The 18,995-nt window shown below is 44.6% G+C and overlaps 1 long non-coding RNA gene across 1 annotated transcript in view; it reads left to right on the plus strand.

Annotated features, from left to right (window-relative positions):
- LOC138411432 (uncharacterized) overlaps positions 1 to 8,156 on the plus strand; it is a 79,505-nt gene extending 71,349 nt beyond the window's left edge. The window contains exon 3 of the long non-coding RNA XR_011244075.1: positions 8,039 to 8,156. This is a non-coding gene — a long non-coding RNA (uncharacterized lncRNA). The remainder of the gene's footprint in view (positions 1 to 8,038) is intronic.
- Positions 8,157 to 18,995: the final 10,839 nt, after the last annotated feature.

Consider the following 18,995-nt stretch of genomic DNA (forward strand, 5'->3'; position numbering starts at 1 on the left):
TTGTTTATTGTTCATTTATTTATTTGATATGTTTACCCCAATCAGGAGACAAGGAACAATGCAGGAGAGGTGTGAAAATAAGGACAAGAGTGAAAAAGCGGTTCATTTTACTTCACATTTACTCTACTCAAGTCAAGTCAAAGTCAAAGTAGCTTTATTGTCAACTATTTCACATGTAAACATACAAAGCAGTCGAAAGAACGTTTCCCACTCTCCCCACAGTGAAACATATAAAGTGCACAGGCACAACAGATAAACAACAGATAAACATTACATTACAGCAGTGCAAGTTAAAAGAGGTAAAAGTGATAAGTGATAAAAAAGTGATAAAGTGATAAAGTGATAAAGTGATAAAGTGATAAAGTGCAGAGACAGTTTGTTTCAGAGTCCTGAGTGATTTTTGGAGGGGGGGGGGATTTCAGCCTGTTGTCAGACGGTCGGATATGGCTGGGGGGAGTGAGTGGAGAGAATTTAGCTTCCTGACAGCTTGGTGGATGAAGCTATTGCTGAGTCTGGTGGTGCGGGAACGGAGGGTCCCATACCTTCTTCCAGAGGGTAGGAGGCTGAAATGGCTGTGTGCGGGGTGGCTGGTGTCCCTCGCAATCGAGGTGGCTTTCCGGGTGAGGCGGATGGTGTATATGCTTTGCAAGGAGGGGAGTGGGGCACCAATGATCCTAGCAGCTGTGTTCACCACGCGTTGCAGTGCTTTTCAGCTGTATTCAGTGCAGCTACTGCCCCACACAGTGATGCAGCATGACAGGATGCTTTCAATGGTGCCCCTGTAGAATGTGTTCAGGATGGGAGTGGGGGCTTTTGCTTTCTTGAGCTTGCGGAGGAAGTAGAGGCGCCGCTGGGCTTTCTTCGCTAGTGATGCAGAGTTGGTGGCCCAGGAGAGGTCCTCACTGATGTGCACCCCCAGGAATTTGGTGCTGCTCACTCGCTCCACAGCAGCACCATCGATGGTCAGTGGTGGGTGTTCAGTGTGTCTTCTCCTGAAGTCAACCACAATCTCCTTTGTTTTGCTGACATTCAGCAGGAGGTTGTTGTCTCTGCACCACGTGGTCAAGAGGTTGACCTCCTTCCTGTAGTAGGTCTCATCGTTCTTGGTGATGAGACCCACCAGAGTAGTGTCGTCCGCAAACTTTACCAAGTGATTGGTGCTGTAGGTAGGTGTGCAGTCGTGAGTCAGCAGGGTGAAGAGCAGGGGACTGAGCACACAGCCTTGTGGGGCCCCTGTGCTCAGTGTGATGCTGCTCGAGATGTTGTTGCCGACTCGTACTGCTTGTGGCCGCTCGCTGAGGAAGTCCAACACCCAGTTGCAAAGGGAGGTGTTGAGCCCCAGCTGGTCCAGTTTACAGATGAGTTGTTGTGGGATAATGGTGTTAAAAGCTGAACTGAAGTCTATGAAAAGCATTCTCACATGTGAGTCTGCTTTTTCCAGGTGTGTGAGGGCTGGGTGGAGAGCAGAGCAGATTGCGTCTTCTGTGGAACGTTTGGCCCGGTATGCAAACTGAAAGGGGTCCATGGTGGGGGGGAGGATGGTCTTGATGTGTGACATGACTAGCCGTTCAAAGCACTTCATTATGATGGGGGTAAGTGCCACAGGGCGATAGTCATTGAAGCAGGATGGAGCCGGTTTCTTTGGTACAGGTATGATGATGGAGGTCTTGAAATGTGATGGAACAGCAGCTTGACTCAGAGAAGTGTTGAAGATAACTGTGAAGATATCCTTAAGCTCCTCTGCGCAGTCCCTCAGTACACGGCCTGGAATGTTGTCTGGGCCTGTTGCTTTTCGGGGGTTGATAGTGGCGAGTGCCCTCTTCACACTTTCTGCAGACAGGCGAAGAGCCTGGTCGTGGGGGGGGGCTGGAGTTTTCTGTGGGCTTGTGTTGTTGGTTGCTTCAAACCTTGCAAAGAAGCTGTTGAGGTCGTTGAGCAGAGAGATGTTGTCGTCGCAGGTCTGTGATGCAGGCTTGTAATCCGTGATGGTCTGGATGCCCTGCCACAGGCTGCGCGTGTCTCTGCTGTCCTTGAAGTGGCTTGTAATCTTTTTTGTGAAGTCCTGTTTAGCTGTTTTGATGCCACGGGACAGGCTGGCTCTCGCTGTTCTTGGGCCAATCCTATCCCCGGCTCTGAAGGCTTTGTCCCTGGCCCTCAGCAGCTGATGGACAGCTCCTGTCAGCCATGGCTTCTTGTTAGCCCGAGTGATGATGGTCTTTGTGTGGGTCACATCATCCATGCATTTGCGGATGTAAGAGCAAACAGTGTCTGTGAGCTCCTCATTGTCAATGAGGTTGTTGTGAGTGGCTGCTTGCTTGAACATGTCCCAGTCTGTTGTCTCAAGACAGTCTTGAAGAGCACTCATTGATCCCTCCGGCCACACTGAAATCTCTTTCCGAACCGGTTTTTCCACTCTCACTCTGGGCCGATATGCTGGCATTAGTATAACAGTGATGTGGTCAGAAAGTCCGATGACGGGGAGGGGGGAGGCTTTGTATGCACCTTTGTGTGAAGTGTAAACCAAGTCCAAGGTGTTTTTCTCCCTTGTTGGGAAATTAACATGCTGGTGAAGTTTGGGGAGTAGTGTTTTCAGATTGGCATGATTAAAGTCTCCAGCGACGATAGTGAATCCATCTGGGTGTGCTGTCTGTTGTTCACTGATGGCCTGATGTAATTCACAGAGTGCCGCATTCCTGTCACTGCTGCTGGAGGTTGGAGGGATATAAACCGCGATTATCAAAACCGCAGTAAATTCCCTCGGCAGGTAGAAAGGACGGCACTTTAGAATCATAAACTCCGCCAGTGGTGAACAGTGTCTGCATACTACCACAACGTCCTGGCACCACGCGTCACGAATGTAAACACAGACTCCTCCTCCGCGTTGTTTACACCCGTTAACGTGGGCTCTGTCCGCTCGATAGCATGTTAGCTGCTCAAGATGTACAGCAGAGTCGGGGATGTTGTCAGTTAGCCATGTTTCAGTGAAGACAAGCACACAGCAGTTACTCACTGTTCGGTTCGCTGATCTCAGCAGTTGTATGTGGTCCATTTTGTTGTCCAGGGATCTTACGTTGGCCATGAGGATGGATGGTATGGCTGGGCGAGTTGGGCTAGCCGCTAGCCTGGCTCGGATACCTCCACGCTTGCCCCTCTTCTGCACTCTCGCACACCGCTTCCGACGTCTCCTGATCGGGGCTGTAGTCCGGTGTGGGTCCGGTGTAGTCCGGTGTGGGTCCGGCTTAGTCCAGGGCTGGCGAAGTAGTCCGAGCTCCTTGATTGTTTTCTCTGTTGTAGTGTCCAACACGTTGTTATTGTTGCTTTTACGGATGTTCAGCAGAGCCTGTTGACTGTACTTGTAATCCAACGCATACAGACGAGACGAACAAGACAAACTTTCGGACAAACACTTATTAAGTAAACAAAATCACATCAAGATGGCGCCACGAACGGTCGCCTCGGTGTGTTGGTGCGCACTTTTGTGTTTGTTTTTAGTATTTAATTCTGTTTACTGCGACCCTACTCGGATTACTTTCACGATGGACGAGCTTCTTTCCATCAGGGACACAACACCATCCGATTTATGTCCCAACTTTATCGCCTCTTCCGTGGATTTAGTGGACTTACTCATCAAAGGTGCGGTGGTCCTCGGACACGCAGTGAGACTCCGGCGGAGACGACGAGGGAAGCGCGCTGGGGCCCTGGTGCGCTTCAGGGAGCGGGGATTACACTCACCTCTCCCGAGCATCCTCCTCTCCAATGTCCGCTCGCTGTGCAATAAGATGGACGAACTGCGCCTCCTCATCCGGACAAATAGAGACTTTTCCCTTACTTCTGTCTTGTGTTTCACGGAATCGTGGCTGACTGAAGCCACACCGGACTCCGCCGCACAGATGACCGGCTTCCAGCTGTTACGCGCGGACCGCGACCCGATCCTCTCAGACAAGGCAAAAGGCGGAGGGATTTGTTTTTATATAAACCAGGGCTGGTGCAGCGACGTGAAAGTCATTTTACAGTCCTGTTCTCCGGACCTGGAAACTTTTTTCATTACCTGCCGACCGTTCTACTCTCCCCGTGAGTTCACCTCTTTCACCCTGGCCGGCGTGTACATCCCCCCGCAAGCTGTCGTGCGCGAAGCACAACGACAACTTGCCGAGCAGGTACTGGGGGTGGAGAGGAGGAGAGAGAACACTTATTCCCCTGTTATTGTCCTCGGGGACTTTAATAAGGGGAACTTATCTCAGGAACTCCCGAAATATAAACAGTTGATCAAATGCCCGACCAGGGGGAGAACACTCTTGATCACTGCTACAGCACCATCACCAAGGCGTATCATGCAGTTACCCGCGCTGCTCTGGGCCTGTCCGACCACGCTCTTATTCACCTGATCCCAGCTTACAGGCAGAAACTCAAACTTTCTAAACCTGCTGTGCTGAGATCCAAGAACTGGAGCAACAGAGAAGCTGTGGAGGAGCTGCGTGATTGCCTGGATAACACTGACTGGGACATTTTTAGAACTGCTTCCAACAGCCTCGATGAATACACAGATGCAGTGACGTCATACATCAGCTTCTGTGAAGACAGATGTATCCCAACACGCACCAGGGTGAGCTATAACAACGACAAGCCCTGGTTCACTGCAAAACTCAAACAGCTTCGTTTGGAGAAGGAGGCGGCCTTCAAGAGTGGGGACATGGATAGTTTCAGACTGGCAAAATACTCGTTTGGCAAGGAGATTAAGGAGGCCAAACGACAGTACTCAAAGAAGCTGGAACAACAGTTTGCAGCCAACGACTCCTCGTCAGTCTGGAAGGGGCTGCGAGTGATCACCGGCTGCAAAACCAAATCCCCCCACTCTGTGGAAGACCTGAAACTTGCAAACGAACTGAATGACTTTTACTGTAGATTTGAAAGACAATGGACCAGTTCTAACCCAGACTCCCAGCCCCCCCACACAGCTATTACACCTCTTCACCCCAGCCTGGACAAAGACTCAACCCCCCTCCCCCCCATCACACCTCTCTCTATTCAGGAGAGAGATGTAAACAAGCTTCTGAAGAAGTTGAACCCCCGCAAGGCACCTGGACCCGACGCTGTCTCCCCCTCCACACTGAGGCACTGTGCAGACCAGCTTTCGCCAGTGTTCACGAACATTTTTAACACCTCACTGGCTGAATGTGCTGTACCCGCCTGTCTCAAAACATCCACCATCATCCCCGTTCCCAAGAAGCAGAGGATCACAGGCCTTAATGACTACAGACCTGTCGCCCTGACCTCTGTAGTAATGAAGACCTTTGAGCGCCTCGTGCTGACCCACCTCAAGACAATAACCAACCACCTCCTCGACCCACTGCAGTTTGCCTACAGAGCCAACAGGTCCGTAGACGACGCAGTCAACATGGGACTCCACTTCATCCTCCAGCACCTCGACTCCCCCAGCACCTATGCCAGGATCCTGTTTGTGGACTTCAGCTCCGCATTCAACACCATCGCCCCAGCTCTTCTCCGGGACAAGCTGACACAGCTGAGCGTGCCTGAGCCCACCTGTAGGTGGATCTCTAACTTCCTGACTGACAGGAAGCAGCGCGTGAGGCTGGGCAAGCTTGTCTCTGAGTCCCGGACCATCAGCACTGGAGCCCCACAAGGTTGTGTGCTCTCCCCTCTACTGTTCTCCCTCTACACCAACAACTGCACCTCCAGCCATCCCTCTGTCAAACTCCTGAAGTTTGCAGACGACACGACCCTCATCGGATTAATCACCAATGGGGACGAAGCTGCCTACAGAGAGGAAGTTAACAGCCTGGCTTCCTGGTGCAGCCAGAACCACCTGGAGCTGAACGCTTTGAAAACTGTAGAGATGGTGGCAGACTTCAGGAGGAGCCCAGCCCAAACTGCCCCCCTCATTTTTCCTTAAATTGATATCTAAAGATCAGCTCATGGGAATGTCGTCAAACTTGGTAAAAATATTAACTTCAATTCAAAGATGAAGAATTTTATTCCCTTCGAAGTTAAAGGTCAGAGTAACGTCACTGTGAATGTGATATGTTAGGACTGTCAGTAGGGAATTTCATTATATCTGGTAACTTGGAATGCTTGAGGGAATTTCTTATCAACGCTACATGAGTTGTCACTTGGATTTCAGCCCTCTAGCTGGTCAGGGGCCTAAACAGGGTTCGCAGCCTCTTGGTTCTGGAGATTTTTGGGGAAATTACGATCCCTTTCGGGGCCTTCCCAGGTGCCTAGGAGCCCCAAATTTGACCCACTGGTCACGAGGGGCTCTTTGAGCCTGCATTACCGATTTACACCAAAACTGCAGAAGGGCCCAGGTGACCTTTGTGACCTTTGGTATCAATTAAGCCCATTTCTACGGGCTCCATTTTGATAGCCGTACAGAGTACATACGGGTATGAGAGGGAAGAATGTTGATCTGGGGCCTAATGATCGCAACGGTGTAACTTTCAAACAGTTTGAGGCTTTTTTGGCTGAAATGAGGGGCCAGCATATTCTAGGCATTGATAATGGGATTTACACTAACTTCTGATTCCCCTTTCATTATAGATTGCAATTTGACGGGCCTCCAGCAAATGCCAGAAAGCACGTAGAGCTTTGAAACCACGACAGGAGCCTTCTTTACAGAAAGCCCATCCACCTATTTCGGCCTGGTGTCCGCAGGCGCGAAAGAAAAAAAGTTGTGCCTGGTTGAATTAGGCAGTCAGACAGGTTCTGACACTTGTTGCTTTTTGTGACACAAGGAATATTGTGCTTTACCCGCAAGTTAGCTGAAGTAGCAGAGTACCATTCAATTTCTCATATTCTAATACTTGAGCATATTCATGTTATGGTTATAATGTTTACTGTCAGTTGCAGCAGTTAGAGAACAGTATTTTTGTGTATTCTTGTGTTTTATGTTCAACAAGTTATTCTAACACCAGCAGCAGTAAGAGCAGGTGTAGTTACCAGAGGGATCCAGGAGAGGGAGCATGTAGCTTTTGAGGAACATTAAGAGACACCTCGCTTACTCCCTTCAGTCATAATGCACATGATTTGAGAAAAGTTTGTGTCCATGTATCGTTCATTCAAATACTCCCTTTTTCAGGTATGAGTTCCTCATAGTAAGGGTTAATATTTACCAGTGTGTTAGGTGAATGTGTATATGTGCTCAGGAAACTCAGCCCACAGTTAAAGGTTGGTAAGTGCATAATATGAAATGGAAAATATGTTCATGAAAGAAAAAAAACATATTATTTCTGTACAGTTTACTGAATATATTGCAATACTACTGCTCAATTAATTATTGTTATTATTATCCCATCACCTATTCAATTCAATTCAATTTTATTTGTATAGCGCCAAATCATAATATACATTATCTCAAGGAACTTTACATAGAAGGTCAAGACCTTCAAATCTTGTTTAATATAAAGAAACCTAACAGTTCCCACAATGAGCAGACTTTGGTGACTGTGAAGAGTAAAAACTCCCTCACTTACAGGGAGAAACCTCTAGCAGAACCAGGCTCAATGTGGACGATCATCTGCCTGGATCATCTGGTATCAGCTCTTACTAGTTAAAATGTAAACAATAACAGTGTAAAGAAGTTATTGATTATCAATGATAGCAGCAACAATTAATATATTAATTAATTAAGTATTGTTGTTAATAATAATAATAATAATAGTTGTTCTCCTTCAGTTCTGGAGTCAGAGGTATCTGCAATGAGAGAGAGAAAGAGAGAGAGGGACTATGGGAGAAAAGAGACACAACAATAACATAGTTTTTGACATTTATTAAAAAAAAAAAATGAGTGTGGGGTGGGGGGGTGGGGGGGGGGGGGCAGAGAGACAGAGAGAAGTGGAGAAGTGCTCTGTGGATGATGGGAGTTTCCCCTGCAGTCTAGACCTATAGCAGCTTAAGGGATGGTTCAGGACTCACCTGATCCAGCAAGGCTTTATCAAAAAGGAATGTTTTAAGTTTAACCGTAAATGCACAGAAGTTGTCTGCCTGGTAGCTGAATGCTCTACCTCCTGTTCTACTCTTACAGACTCTTGGAACCACAAGAGAGCCTGTGTTTTGGGAATGAAAACACCTACTGTAGATGCTTGAGAGAGAGTCTGAGCCAGGGACAGTAAATATGGTTGAGGTTCCATCAATAAGGTGAGTAATAAAAAATGTGATACCTTACAATATACTGTGATGTTAACTGTGTTCTGAGAAGGTTTTTGAAATCTGTGGGGATTTATGTAGATAACATTTATTTGACAACTTGTACCATTTCTATTGGGGGGGGGGGGGGGCGATTTCACGGCTATGCTCAGTATCAAATTCTAAATCCACATTAAAAAATTGAGGAGAAAAAAATATGAAAAGATGAGGAGGGAGGTTGATTTTCATGTGATTTTTATTGTGTTGTAGACTGGTTTGTTTTAAATGTCCCCCAGGCAAACTGGAACGTGCGTAACTTGTAGTGACTACAGTATCAGTATAGTGCCTGGAAAAGATAATTTTGGATACATGCGTTGAGCTGCAACTGGCAACTGACGCAGAAAGTAATGCATGTAAGACACATTGTCATCATCCACAGGGTCTCCTCCTGTGTCCTTTCACCTCCCCTCTATAATGTGTATACTGATGACTGCCGCAGCTGGCATGACAACAGATTACTTTTCAAATTTGCTGATGACTCTGTGACAGTCAGTTTCCTCCATGCAGATGAGAACAACCATGGTCCCATTGTGGATTGTGAATCTGTAGTGGTGTGACTGTGCATTTTTACTACTAAATGTGACAAAAACCAAGGACATGAGTTTTAGGCATCAGTCCTCAAACTCTTAGAATACTATCATCAAGGGACATGTGGTAGACATTGTAGAGAACTACAAGTACCTTGGGATGATTATTAACTATGATATCTCTGATGTTCCTGATGATGGCTGTTTGTATTACAGTTAGCAAGTGGCTGATCCCTTATTCAGTAGAACATGTACTTGTACAATGTAACTTGTTACAATGCTCAATGATATAACTTAAACTTAAACTTCCTTTATTGATCCCACAAGGGGAAATTCTTTTTACACTCATGTTTTTCATTTTTAATACATGCATTAACCCACAATCCCACACACACACACAGGGCTCAAAGACATGCATATTTTTGGAGAGAGATGGTAGAGTGATGGGCAGCCCCCAGGAAAAGCGCCCTATGAGCAATTGGGGGGTACGGTGCCTTGCTCAAGGGCACCTCAGCAGTGCCCAGGAGGTGAACTGGCACCTCTCCAGCTACCAGTCCACCTTCTATGCTTATGGTCCATGCTGGACTTGAACCGGCCACCCTCCGGTTCCCAAACCAAATCCTTATGCTACTGCTGCCCCCATATATAGATATCCATTTCAGATACATACTTTGTAGTTGTATCCATAATTAATTATGAAAATAAATCCAGTTTATGATTTGTGATATATGACAATTTGATTGTGACTGATCATTATTCAAGGTCAGCTTTAATTTGCCTCAATTCGAGATACCTTAAATTAAGTTTAAAGTGAGAATGTCATTGTGGAAATCCTGAACTTAAATAGTGACTAATGAAGCATTGTGTTAGTTCATGCAGGACACGGAGTCATGTGCTCAGCTAACGATAGGTTAATGGGTGCTCGTCAGTCACTCACCAATCACAGCCCATTCTCTCACCAAAGCAGTCCCTTTAAATACGACCTCATCCTCACTGATCCCTGCTCAGCTATAACACTTTTAGCACTGTAATGGAAATGTTACATTTGTGTATGTATAATTGCATGAGCAGACATGTACTGTATGTTGAGGACTGACCAAATGGTTGACCAAATTGTTAATCGGAAAGGGCAACTTTAAGGTTTACGATGGTGGCTTAAGAGACTTGAGTTTTATGGCCTTGAGAAACCACAACTTTATGGTATCTTTTAGTATCTCTGATTGGGATCAAACAACTGTGTTCTCACAGGGGGGGTCATCCACAGAACATGTAAACAAAAGGACGGGATGTCTCCTCCACTGAGTGAAACTACAGGAGGGTAATATATACCTTTGCATGCTTGGTGGAAAGGGGCTGCGAGTTGTAAGAACACAGATTCTCCTAAGTTCTTTGCTCATTTGTGCATGTCATTCAGGTGAAAAGAAGTGTTTGACTTTGTGCTTGTTTCACAGAAATTTCCACCACAATTTTGGCGTTGTCGGCAGGATCACTCGTATGAGAGGACACTCTGGATCTCAGGGATGAAAGGTAAAACTGCGCAGGTAGTCTGGGTCTCTGACCTCAACCTCACCTGATGCCTGAGAACCAAAGAGTGCTCTCACTGCTGTAATCTGGGGGACCAAGTAGCACAGAGACACTGTCTTTCTGGGAAGACAAATTCAGAAGGGAAACGATTCTCTCACTGGGTGAGTGACCGACGTGTCTGCATGGCGTGGTTTGGAACCGATGTAGAATCAAGGAAGCTTCAGGTGGTCTTGGAGATCACGGAGTTAATTGGGTTAACTAAGGAATAGAGAATAAGCCTGTTGGTGATCTTGGAGATCACGTAGTTAACTGGGTTAACTGAAGAGTATTGGAATAAACATGCTGGTGATCTAAGAGGAGGTCACAGAGTTAAGGAGTATAAATATATATGGAGTGTTTGTTGATTTAATACACTTGTTATATTGGGTTCTGAAGTCGGGCTCATGATTTAACAAACTATGATATTATATAGGTAATAGAGTTTTGCACCAGAGATGTGGCTAGGACTGGAGGACTGAGACCTGAGCCAGGATTATATCGACGCTGCGGTCAATCTGCTTTAAGCAGACAGGGGAAAAAAAGAGAGAGAGAGGAGTTCTCAACTGCCAAAGGTAAGTAAAGGTAAGTAAATTTAAGTATATTAGGGGCATCATTGGCTTTTTGACGTTATTAACAAAGAATTCAATCCTAAAATAAAAAATAAATAAAAAACAAATTTTAAGAAAAGTAAATTAGAAATAATTTGGGAATTTCTAATGTTTTTCCCATATCAGCATAACTTTGGTCCTCCAAATTTTGTATTTTGTTGAACAAATGGGATTGAAAGTTTTAGAACTTTAAGCTTCTCTCGCCGTTTCCAGTGCTTTTGTGCATGCAGAACTACTGTTTCCAGCTGTTTTGTGCACTCAGAACCACTTTGTGAACAAAAGCAAATCTTCTGAACTAAGGTTGCATTTTTAAGCTTCTCTCGCCATTTCCAGCGCTTTTGTGCATGCAGAGCCACTTTGTGAACAAAAGTAAATCTTCTGAACTAAGGTTGCATTTTTAAGCTTCTCTCGCCGTTTCCAGCGCTTTTGTGCACGCAGAGCTACTGTTTCCAGCTGTTTTGTGCACTCAGAACCACTTTGTGAACAAAAGTAAATCTTCTGAACTAAGGTTGCATTATTAAGCTTCTCTCGCCATTTCCAGCGCTTTTGTGCACGCAGAGCTACTGTTTCCAGCTGTTTTGTGCTCTTTGAACCACTTTGTGTACAAAAGTAAATCTTCTGAACTAAGGTTGCATTTTTAAGCTTCTCTCGCCGTTTCCAGCGCTTTTGTGCACGCAGAGCTACTGTTTCCAGCTGTTTTGTGCTCTTAGAACCACTTTGTGAACAAAAGTAAATCTTCTGAACTAAGGTTGCATTTTTAAGCTTCTCTCGCCGTTTCCAGCGCTTTTGTGCACGCAGAGCTACTTTTTCCAGCTGTTTTGTGCTCTTAGAACAACTTTGTGAACAAAAGTAAATCTTCTGAACTAAGGTTGCATTTTTAAGCTTCTCTCGCCATTTCCAGCGCTTTTGTGCACGCAGAGCCACTTTGTGAACAAGTGTAAATCTTCTGAACTAAGGTTGCATTTTTAAGCTTCTCTCGCCGTTTCCAGCGCTTTTGTGCACGCAGAGCTACTGTTTCCAGCTGTTTTGTGCTCTTAGAACAACTTTGTGAACAAAAGTAAATCTTCTGAACTAAGGTTGCATTTTTAAGCTTCTCTCGCCATTTCCAGCACTTTTGTGCACGCAGAGCCACTTTGTGAACAAAAGTAAATCTTCTGAACTAAGGTTGCATTTTTAAGCTTCTCTCGCCATTTCCAGCACTTTTGTGCACGCAGAGCCACTTTGTGAACAAAACTAAATCTTCTGAACTAAGGTTGCATTTTTAAGCTTCTCTCGCCGTTTCCAGCGCTTTTGTGCATGCAGAGCTACTGTTTCCAGCTGTTTTGTGCACTCAGAACCACTTTGTGAACAAAAGTAAATCTTCTGAACTAAGGTTGCATTTTTAAGCTTCTCTCGCCGTTTCCAGCGCTTTTGTGCACGCAGAGCTACTGTTTCCAGCGCTTTTGTGCACTCAGAACCACTTTGTGAACAAAAGTAAATCTTCTGAACTAAGGTTGCATTATTAAGCTTCTCTCGCCATTTCCAGCGCTTTTGTGCACGCAGAGCTACTGTTTCCAGCTGTTTTGTGCTCTTAGAACCACTTTGTGAACAAAAGTAAATCTTCTGAACTAAGGTTGCATTTTTAAGCTTCTCTCGCCGTTTCCAGCGCTTTTGTGCACGCAGAGCCACTTTGTGAACAAAAGTAAATCTTCTGAACGGAGGTTGCATTTTTAAGCTTCTCTCGCCGTTTCCAGCCCTTTTGTGCATGCAGAGCTACTGTTTCCAGCTGTTTTGTGCACTCAGAACCACTTTGTGAACAAAAGTAAATCTTCTGAACTAAGGTTGCATTTTTAAGCTTCTCTCGCCGTTTCCAGCGCTTTTTTGCACGCAGAGCCACTTTGTGAACAAGTGTAAATCTTCTGAACTAAGGTTGCATTTTTAAGCTTCTCTTGCCATTTCCAGCGCTTTTGTGCATGCAGAGCTACTGTTTCCAGCTGTTTTGTGCACTCAGAACCACTTTGTGAACAAAAGTAAATCTTCTGAACTAAGGTTGCATTTTTAAGCTTCTCTCGCCGTTTCCAGCGCTTTTGTGCACGCAGAGCTACTGTTTCCAGCTGTTTTGTGCACTCAGAACCACTTTGTGAACAAAAGTAAATCTTCTGAACTAAGGTTGCATTATTAAGCTTCTCTCGCCATTTCCAGCGCTTTTGTGCACGCAGAGCCACTTTGTGAACAAAAGTAAATCTTCTGAACTAAGGTTGCATTTTTAAGCTTCTCTCGCCGTTTCCAGCGCTTTTGTGCACGCAGAGCTACTGTTTCCAGCTGTTTTGTGCTCTTAGAACCACTTTGTGAACAAAAGTAAATCTTCTGAACTAAGGTTGCATTTTTAAGCTTCTCTCGCCGTTTCCAGCACTTTTGTGCACGCAGAGCCACTTTGTGAACAAAAGTAAATCTTCTGAACTAAGGTTGCATTATTAAGCTTCTCTCGCCATTTCCAGCTGTTTTGTGCACTCAGAACCACTTTGTGAACAAAAGTAAATCTTCTGAACTAAGGTTGCATTATTAAGCTTCTCTCAACCATTTCCAGCGCTTTTGTGCACGCAGAGCCACTTTGTGAACAAAAGTAAATCTTCTGAACTAAGGTTGCATTTTTAAGCTTCTCTCGCCGTTTCCAGCGCTTTTGTGCACGCAGAGCTACTGTTTCCAGCTGTTTTGTGCTCTTAGAACCACTTTGTGAACAAAAGTAAATCTTCTGAACTAAGGTTGCAATTTTAAGCTTCTCTCGCCGTTTCCAGCGCTTTTGTGCACGCAGAGCTACTGTTTCCAGCTGTTTTGTGCTCTTAGAACAACTTTGTGAACAAAAGTAAATCTTCTGAACTAAGGTTGCATTTTTAAGCTTCTCTCGCCATTTCCAGCGCTTTTGTGCACGCAGAGCCACTTTGTGAACAAAAGTAAATCTTCTGAACTAAGGTTGCAATTTTAAGCTTCTCTCGCCGTTTCCAGCGCTTTTGTGCACGCAGAGCTACTGTTTCCAGCGCTTTTGTGCACTCAGAACCACTTTGTGAACAAAAGTAAATCTTCTGAACTAAGGTTGCATTATTAAGCTTCTCTCGCCATTTCCAGCGCTTTTGTGCACGCAGAGCTACTGTTTCCAGCTGTTTTGTGCTCTTAGAACCACTTTGTGAACAAAAGTAAATCTTCTGAACTAAGGTTGCATTTTTAAGCTTCTCTCGCCGTTTCCAGCGCTTTTGTGCACGCAGAGCCACTTTGTGAACAAAAGTAAATCTTCTGAACGGAGGTTGCATTTTTAAGCTTCTCTCGCCGTTTCCAGCGCTTTTGTGCATGCAGAGCTACTGTTTCCAGCTGTTTTGTGCACTCAGAACCACTTTGTGAACAAAAGTAAATCTTCTGAACTAAGGTTGCATTTTTAAGCTTCTCTCGCCGTTTCCAGCGCTTTTGTGCACGCAGAGCTACTGTTTCCAGCGCTTTTGTGCACTCAGAACCACTTTGTGAACAAAAGTAAATCTTCTGAACTAAGGTTGCATTATTAAGCTTCTCTCGCCATTTCCAGCGCTTTTGTGCACGCAGAGCTACTGTTTCCAGCTGTTTTGTGCTCTTAGAACCACTTTGTGAACAAAAGTAAATCTTCTGAACTAAGGTTGCATTTTTAAGCTTCTCTCGCCGTTTCCAGCGCTTTTGTGCACGCAGAGCCACTTTGTGAACAAAAGTAAATCTTCTGAACGGAGGTTGCATTTTTAAGCTTCTCTCGCCGTTTCCAGCCCTTTTGTGCATGCAGAGCTACTGTTTCCAGCTGTTTTGTGCACTCAGAACCACTTTGTGAACAAAAGTAAATCTTCTGAACTAAGGTTGCATTTTTAAGCTTCTCTCGCCGTTTCCAGCGCTTTTTTGCACGCAGAGCCACTTTGTGAACAAGTGTAAATCTTCTGAACTAAGGTTGCATTTTTAAGCTTCTCTTGCCATTTCCAGCGCTTTTGTGCATGCAGAGCTACTGTTTCCAGCTGTTTTGTGCACTCAGAACCACTTTGTGAACAAAAGTAAATCTTCTGAACTAAGGTTGCATTTTTAAGCTTCTCTCGCCGTTTCCAGCGCTTTTGTGCACGCAGAGCTACTGTTTCCAGCTGTTTTGTGCACTCAGAACCACTTTGTGAACAAAAGTAAATCTTCTGAACTAAGGTTGCATTATTAAGCTTCTCTCGCCGTTTCCAGCGCTTTTGTGCACGCAGAGCTACTGTTTCCAGCTGTTTTGTGCTCTTAGAACCACTTTGTGAACAAAAGTAAATCTTCTGAACTAAGGTTGCAATTTTAAGCTTCTCTCGCCGTTTCCAGCGCTTTTGTGCACGCAGAGCTACTGTTTCCAGCTGTTTTGTGCTCTTAGAACAACTTTGTGAACAAAAGTAAATCTTCTGAACTAAGGTTGCATTTTTAAGCTTCTCTCGCCATTTCCAGCGCTTTTGTGCACGCAGAGCCACTTTGTGAACAAAAGTAAATCTTCTGAACTAAGGTTGCATTATTAAGCTTCTCTCGCCATTTCCAGCTGTTTTGTGCACTCAGAACCACTTTGTGAACAAAAGTAAATCTTCTGAACTAAGGTTGCATTATTAAGCTTCTCTCAACCATTTCCAGCGCTTTTGTGCACGCAGAGCCACTTTGTGAACAAAAGTAAATCTTCTGAACTAAGGTTGCATTTTTAAGCTTCTCTCGCCGTTTCCAGCGCTTTTGTGCACGCAGAGCTACTGTTTCCAGCTGTTTTGTGCTCTTAGAACCACTTTGTGAACAAAAGTAAATCTTCTGAACTAAGGTTGCAATTTTAAGCTTCTCTCGCCGTTTCCAGCGCTTTTGTGCACGCAGAGCTACTGTTTCCAGCTGTTTTGTGCTCTTAGAACAACTTTGTGAACAAAAGTAAATCTTCTGAACTAAGGTTGCATTTTTAAGCTTCTCTCGCCATTTCCAGCGCTTTTGTGCACGCAGAGCCACTTTGTGAACAAAAGTAAATCTTCTGAACGGAGGTTGCATTTTTAAGCTTCTCTCGCCATTTCCAGCCCTTTTGTGCATGCAGAGCTACTGTTTCCAGCTGTTTTGTGCACTCAGAACCACTTTGTGAACAAAAGTAAATCTTCTGAACTAAGGTTGCATTATTAAGCTTCTCTCGCCGTTTCCAGCGCTTTTGTGCACGCAGAGCTACTGTTTCCAGCTGTTTTGTGCACTCAGAACCACTTTGTGAACAAAAGTAAATCTTCTGAACTAAGGTTGCAATTATAAGCTTCTCTCGCCGTTTCCAGCGCTTTTGTGCACGCAGAGCTACTGTTTCCAGCTGTTTTGTGCTCTTAGAACCACTTTGTGAACAAAAGTAAATCTTCTGAACGGAGGTTGCATTTTTAAGCTTCTCTCGCCGTTTCCAGCCCTTTTGTGCATGCAGAGCTACTGTTTCCAGCTGTTTTGTGCACTCAGAACCACTTTGTGAACAAAAGTAAATCTTCTGAACTAAGGTTGCATTTTTAAGCTTCTCTCGCCGTTTCCAGCGCTTTTTTGCACGCAGAGCCACTTTGTGAACAAGTGTAAATCTTCTGAACTAAGGTTGCATTTTTAAGCTTCTCTTGCCATTTCCAGCGCTTTTGTGCATGCAGAGCTACTGTTTCCAGCTGTTTTGTGCACTCAGAACCACTTTGTGAACAAAAGTAAATCTTCTGAACTAAGGTTGCATTTTTAAGCTTCTCTCGCCGTTTCCAGCGCTTTTGTGCACGCAGAGCTACTGTTTCCAGCTGTTTTGTGCTCTTAGAACCACTTTGTGAACAAAAGTAAATCTTCTGAACTAAGGTTGCAATTTTAAGCTTCTCTCGCCGTTTCCAGCGCTTTTGTGCACGCAGAGCTACTGTTTCCAGCTGTTTTGTGCTCTTAGAACAACTTTGTGAACAAAAGTAAATCTTCTGAACTAAGGTTGCATTTTTAAGCTTCTCTCGCCATTTCCAGCGCTTTTGTGCACGCAGAGCCACTTTGTGAACAAAAGTAAATCTTCTGAACGGAGGTTGCATTTTTAAGCTTCTCTCGCCATTTCCAGCCCTTTTGTGCATGCAGAGCTACTGTTTCCAGCTGTTTTGTGCACTCAGAACCACTTTGTGAACAAAAGTAAATCTTCTGAACTAAGGTTGCATTATTAAGCTTCTCTCGCCGTTTCCAGCGCTTTTGTGCACGCAGAGCTACTGTTTCCAGCTGTTTTGTGCACTCAGAACCACTTTGTGAACAAAAGTAAATCTTCTGAACTAAGGTTGCATTTATAAGCTTCTCTCGCCGTTTCCAGCGCTTTTGTGCACGCAGAGCTACTGTTTCCAGCTGTTTTGTGCTCTTAGAACCACTTTGTGAACAAAAGTAAATTTTCTGAACTAAGGTTGCATTTTTAAGCTTCTCTCGCCGTTTCCAGCGCTTTTGTGCACGCAGAGCTACTGTTTCCAGCTGTTTTGTGCTCTTAGAACCACTTTGTGAACAAAAGTAAATCTTCTGAACTAAGGTTGCATTTTTAAGCTTCTCTCGCCATTTCCAGCACTTTTGTGCACGCAGAGCCACTTTGTGAACAAAAGTAAATCTTCTGAACTAAGGTTGCATTTATAAGCTTCTCTCGCCGTTTCCAGCGCTTTTGTGCACGCAGAGCTACTGTTTCCAGCTGTTTTGTGCTCTTAGAACCACTTTGTGAACAAAAGTAAATCTTCTGAACTAAGGTTGCATTTTTAAGCTTCTCTCGCCGTTTCCAGCGCTTTTGTGCACGCAGAGCTACTGTTTCCAGCTGTTTTGTGCTCTTAGAACCACTTTGTGAACAAAAGTAAATCTTCTGAACTAAGGTTGCATTTTTAAGCTTCTCTCGCCATTTCCAGCACTTTTGTGCACGCAGAGCCACTTTGTGAACAAAAGTAAATCTTCTGAACTAAGGTTGCATTTTTAAGCTTCTCTCGCCATTTCCAGCACTTTTGTGCACGCAGAGCCACTTTGTGAACAAAACTAAATCTTCTGAACTAAGGTTGCATTTTTAAGCTTCTCTCGCCGTTTCCAGCGCTTTTGTGCATGCAGAGCTACTGTTTCCAGCTGTTTTGTGCACTCAGAACCACTTTGTGAACAAAAGTAAATCTTCTGAACTAAGGTTGCATTTTTAAGCTTCTCTCGCCATTTCCAGCACTTTTGTGCACGCAGAGCCACTTTGTGAACAAAACTAAATCTTCTGAACTAAGGTTGCATTTTTAAGCTTCTCTCCTCGTTTCCAGCGCTTTTGTGCATGCAGAGCTACTGTTTCCAGCTGTTTTGTGCACTCAGAACCACTTTGTGAACAAAAGTAAATCTTCTGAACTAAGGTTGCATTTTTAAGCTTCTCTCGCCGTTTCCAGCGCTTTTGTGCACGCAGAGCTACTGTTTCCAGCGCTTTTGTGCACTCAGAACCACTTTGTGAACAAAAGTAAATCTTCTGAACTAAGGTTGCATTATTAAGCTTCTCTCGCCATTTCCAGCGCTTTTGTGCACGCAGAGCTACTGTTTCCAGCTGTTTTGTGCTCTTAGAACCACTTTGTGAACAAAAGTAAATCTTCTGAACTAAGGTTGCATTTTTAAGCTTCTCTCGCCGTTTCCAGCGCTTTTGTGCACGCAGAGCCACTTTGTGAACAAAAGTAAATCTTCTGAACGGAGGTTGCATTTTTAAGCTTCTCTCGCCGTTTCCAGCCCTTTTGTGCATGCAGAGCTACTGTTTCCAGCTGTTTTGTGCACTCAGAACCACTTTGTGAACAAAAGTAAATCTTCTGAACTAAGGTTGCATTTTTAAGCTTCTCTCGCCGTTTCCAGCGCTTTTTTGCACGCAGAGCCACTTTGTGAACAAGTGTAAATCTTCTGAACTAAGGTTGCATTTTTAAGCTTCTCTTGCCATTTCCAGCGCTTTTGTGCATGCAGAGCTACTGTTTCCAGCTGTTTTGTGCACTCAGAACCACTTTGTGAACAAAAGTAAATCTTCTGAACTAAGGTTGCATTTTTAAGCTTCTCTCGCCGTTTCCAGCACTTTTGTGCACGCAGAGCCACTTTGTGAACAAAAGTAAATCTTCTGAACTAAGGTTGCATTATTAAGCTTCTC

The sequence above is a fragment of the Paralichthys olivaceus genome, chromosome 9 (assembly GCF_024713975.1).
Source record: "Paralichthys olivaceus isolate ysfri-2021 chromosome 9, ASM2471397v2, whole genome shotgun sequence".
NCBI lineage: Eukaryota > Metazoa > Chordata > Actinopteri > Pleuronectiformes > Paralichthyidae > Paralichthys > Paralichthys olivaceus.